Here is a 5,079-nt window from a genome sequence, read left to right as displayed (position 1 = left end):
TCTGGGCCTCATCCTCCGGAAATTCTGTTTCTTTGTTATGGGGTGGGGCCACAACATTAGTAACAAAGAAACAGGATTTCCGGAGGATGGGGCCCAGAAATCAGGATTTTAAAAAGATTCCCAGGTGATTCTAATGTGCAGCCAAGGTTGAGAACCACTGGTCTAAGAGAAGAATTCAGAGCCAAGACTCAGCTTATAGGAGAAAGTTTATTTAGAAAGCACAGAGGTAGGAGAAGTGAGCAGTAGAAGAAGTGGGCTCAGGAAACAAGTTCCAGCAAAAGAAGGCCCTTGGGGCTTAGGAGAAAGAGAGAGACAGAGAGGAGATACTTGCCTTGAGACTAGAGGGAGGAAAGGTTCAGGTGTGTTGGGAGGGAGAGTGTGCCCTGGGGAAGGAAATGGGTGGGGAAAGGTGTGTCCTCTGTCTGAGGGATTTTCTCTGTGGGTCTCAGGGGAGGATCTCAACAGAACATTCCTCAGCTCTCCCTGTGTCTCCTCAGGGTCATGGTCTTCACTATTGGTGGGCGCCAGGGCAGGGGTCAGGGGTCATTAGTCAATGCAGCTGGTCCTGATGTCAGCCATGGCGTCACTTCCTCTGATTTTGCGGCTTCTCTGGGCCTGGAGCTGAAACACAGCTGAGGTCTAGATGTCATCTTTCAGGGGTTAATGCTTAAGAGCATGGTCATGCAAGGGCTTATAGTTCTGTCCGTTGCTAGGCACCCAGGGCTCTCCACCCTGGTAACCCTCTGCACCTGGCCTATTGTTCCTACTCTGCTCGTACCTGTCTAACTGCCTACTACAGAGGGAGGTGAGTGATAGGTGGAATAAAGGTACCTGGGTCCCAGGTTGTGGACAGCATCACAGAACAGAGTAAGGATTTAGACTTCACCCACAGACAGTGGGGATCCATCAAAGGGTAGGGAGGGGCTTTAAAGCACGGACTGGCCCAACCAGATGTAGTGGGGACTCTGGAAGTGGGAAGAGAACAGACTAGCAGAGCCATCACAGCTGCAGAGGGGCCAGACCCACCAGAAGAAAGCACACGAGGCTGGGCAATGGTGGAGAGAAAAAAGAGGAGCAGCAAGAGGCTGCCAGAGGGCTTCACAGGGATTCTTGCAGCTCCCTTTAGCTCTGCCACTCCAGGGTTGTAGGATTCCTCCAGACCCTCCACGTGGCTACAGCTGGGCAGTACACACACACGTCAGGGATCTTGTTCCAGCTCCTTGGAGCTCAGAGGCAAGAAGCTCTGCTGCGGGGAGGATGGAAGCTTTGCATTGGCTGTGCCGTTTCCTGCCATCTTGCTCCTAAGAAGAGTCAGTGGAATCACAGAGCGGAGCCAGGGAGGCAGAAGGATGGGGCCATCCTCTAACTCCACGGGGACCTGCGTGTCCATGGGACTGCTCTGTTCTCAGCTTCCATCGATCACTTCCAAGGCCTTCACCCCAGCGTTGTGCAGCCATCTCTGCTGTAGGAAACGCCTCTCTGAGAGGTCATACTTGGAAAGGCTGTGCCACCAAGCACACTGGGACCTAGAGGAGGAGGAACTCAGGGGGAGGGGGAGGGGAGGACTATGCAGACCGGGCCTCTGAAATGGGTGGGAGATGATATCCCTACTGGGAAGGCCTGCCCACGGGGTCAAGCAGAAGGGAGCTAATGTGTAATGAGACCTTTCCCCCTGGCCCTGTGCGTTGTCAGTGTCCTCTCAACTCGTCACCCCAACAACGCAGCAAAGGAGGTTCTGTCACCGCCTTTTTACTAAGGATAAAATTGAGAATTAGGTTGTTTCATGATATGCCTAAATTTACACAGCTAATAAAAGGCAGACCCAAATCCATCGTCCTCTGGAACCTATTCATTTACGTATTTATTCATTGATTTATTTACCCAACGAAGATGTATTGAGGGCCTGCTCTGAGCCAGGCACGGTACCAGATACCAGAGCTACGAGTCAGACACATTTCCCACCCTCTAGTGAGAGAGACCAACAATATCAAATTCATAAATACACAAGATAATTCCAGATGGTGATAAATTATGAAGCAAATAAAGTCGGGTGATTGATGGTCTAGAGCAGAAGTTACTAAAATACGGCCAAGGGCTAATCTCACCCACAGTGTGTCTTGGCATAGAACTGCAAGCTAAGAACAGTTTATACATTTATAAAGGGTAATGAAGAACACAAAGGGGGAAATGCAACAGAGATGGTTTGTGTCCCACAAAGCCTAAAATATTTACCCTCCAGCCTTATGTGGACAAAGTTTGCCCTCCCCTGGTTGAGAGAGAGCCCGGGTTGGGGGGGGGAGGGGCGGGGAGATGGGCATCCTTGGGAGTGGTCAAAGAAGGCCTCTCTGTGGCAGAGCTTTTGAACTGAGACCCAATGATGGAGAGAGGGAAAAAACCACACCAGGCAAAGGAATCCAGGCAGAATAAACAGTAAGTGAATGCAAAGGCCCTGGGGTAGAAACCAGCGTAGCAGGTTCAAAAAACAAAAAGATGGTCAACATGTCTCAAGCTCAGGAAATGCGAGGGAAAGTGAGTGAGCTCAGGGAAGCCAGCAGGAAGCAGATCACACAGGGCTTTCAGGGCCAAAGCGAGGAGTGTCCTGTCCACTTCATGCTGCTTATGGTGCGGTAAAATCGAAGTAGAATCTAGCTGGCATCAGGATGGGCAGGCTCCAATCTAGAGGTCCAAGCACAGTAATAATACTCCAGGTACAAGGGACACTTTGAGTTTGACACGTGGTAGCAGCAACTCACAGGCAATGTGGTCACCCCATAGACAGAGGGTACTGGGGAGGCGATTCAGGATGGCCAGGGCTGCAGGAGCTTGGCAGGCTGTCAGGCCTCTTACCAAACAAATCAAGACTCAAAGAGGCCTTGAGCTCCAACAGGAAACAGAGGGATAAATACAAAGAACCAAGGATGAGTGATGATGTGCTGAGGGTGACGGCAAAACAGTGACTTCCCCAGCATTTGGCTCCCCGGGCCTCACCACTGCACATCAAAAATTGGGACTGTGGCTGCATGACTTACACTGGCCCCCACCCACCCTTGTCCTCCCTATCCTGGTTGGACGAGGTTCAAGAAATGGGCAGGGCCAACCCAGAATAAGGAGAGCGTCAGTGACTCCTTGTGGAAGGAGCTAGTGACGTGGGCACTGGCTGGACCATACAGAGAGTGAGTGTGCGTAGTTAAGGACTGCTGAATGCGTGGTATAGCTGTCTGTGCAAACGCTACAGGGTCCTGAACCACACTCAGGGTGAATTCCCTGACCCTGGGAGCAAGAGGGAATCGCCAGTGTGGATCGCCTGTAACAGTTTGTACTTTGGCGACCACTTAGTTTAAAGTGGCTGTGCTCCTGAGCGTGCCCCCAAGCAACATGTGTTCTGTAACTTGATTTTTTAAAAACAACTTTTATGGAGGTTTTTTTCTTATGATAAGAGCAACACATATTTCCTTCAGAAAAATCAGGAATACAGAGATACCAAAAAGAAGACAATAAAAAATCCTTACCCATCCACCCAAAGATAGCTTGATGGCTATTTTTCCAGGCTTTTCTTTGTTTATTAAATAAATATCCTCCAGTCTCACCAGGTGGTGGGCTCCACTGAAGTATGATAAATGGTTCTATTGCTGACTCAGTGGCTTCTACCTGCCTGTCATCAGACCCCCGGGTCCCTTTTTAAGGTTCCTCACAACAGTATCTCTGGACATCTTTGGGTGGGGGAGGGATCCCATACACACTCCCCAGACTGTTCAAGTGTTTACATGTGCCTGTCACTGCTCACCAGCTACACTGCAGCTGCCCTGTGGCTCCTCCCAGCCAGCCGCCCCCACCTCAGGCTGCTTTTGAGCTCCTCTGCCTTGGACCACGCTAGCTCCTCTAGGGCAATTCTGGTGCGTCACTGACTCTCAACCACATGGATGTTCCTGCCTCCATAGGATAAATACCTTCCTATCCCTGCTCTTCCAATGGGGTCCCCAGGATTGAAATACACAGTCCTTTGCATCCCTGGGATGAAGGAACCCTCCAGTTCCTGGAGCAGGCACAAATGAGAGACCTATTCTATATCTGGAACCTGCTCCTAATCTTGTGAGAATGACCCTAGAGTCTCTTCCCCCATGATGGGTATCTCCCAGGGACTTTATAGCCTCCTCTGTAATCTCCCATTCCTCCCACTCCAAGCCCCACCCTTGGCTGACTGCTCCAGACACACTATATGCATCAAGTCATACAAAGGGAAGGAAGGGATGGAATCACCCACCACCAGACTGTCGCATGTGAGAAAGGATATAACATACTTATAATCTTATCAGGGCCCCAGTGCACAAATTTGTGTACCTTGAAAGGAACTGTGGGCCACAAGGCTGCGGTGGGCACAGGGGTGCGTCTTGGCCCATCCTCAGCACCCCCACCCAGCCCCTTTCACCACAGCCCCTGTCCCCTCTCTGCAGGCAGCCCCACTCCTACCACTGCCACTCCCACGCACTGATGGTGCCAGCCCTACTCATACCCACTGACAGCACGGAGCAATTGGGGCCAGCCCCAGCAGCACGTGTGAGCGGGACCAGTGCCATCAGCAGGTGCAAGCAGCAGCTGCTGCCCTGTTCACCCCTCAGGAGCAGGGGGAGGTGGAGAAGCCCTGAGGGGTGATCAGGGCCAGCAGCTGCTGCTCGCACCTGCTGATGGTGCTGAGCAATCGGGGCTGGTGCCAGGTGCCAGTAGCAGGTGTGAGAGGTGGCTCCAGTACCGGCAGCAGGTGCAACTGCCGGGCAGGACCACGGCATGCAGGAACAAAGAATTTTCAGTAACCACTAGAAGCTCACCCCTATGACAGCAACCGGTGCCCCTCCTTGGCCTGGCGCCCCCGCTCACATGCTCCACCATCCTACCACAGTCAACACCCACCATGTTCTGCACTCTGCCACCTACTGCTGACACCTGCCATGTTCCGTGCACACGCCCTGGTGGTCAGCGCATGTCATAGTGACCAGTTGTTTGGTTGTTTGGTTGTTCTGCCGTTTGGTCTACTTGCATATTAGGGATATGTATATGCATATATATATACACATACACATATAT

Source organism: Myotis davidii, unplaced genomic scaffold (assembly GCF_000327345.1).
Source record: "Myotis davidii unplaced genomic scaffold, ASM32734v1 scaffold79, whole genome shotgun sequence".
NCBI lineage: Eukaryota > Metazoa > Chordata > Mammalia > Chiroptera > Vespertilionidae > Myotis > Myotis davidii.
Note: the sequence above shows the minus strand (reverse complement) of the source record.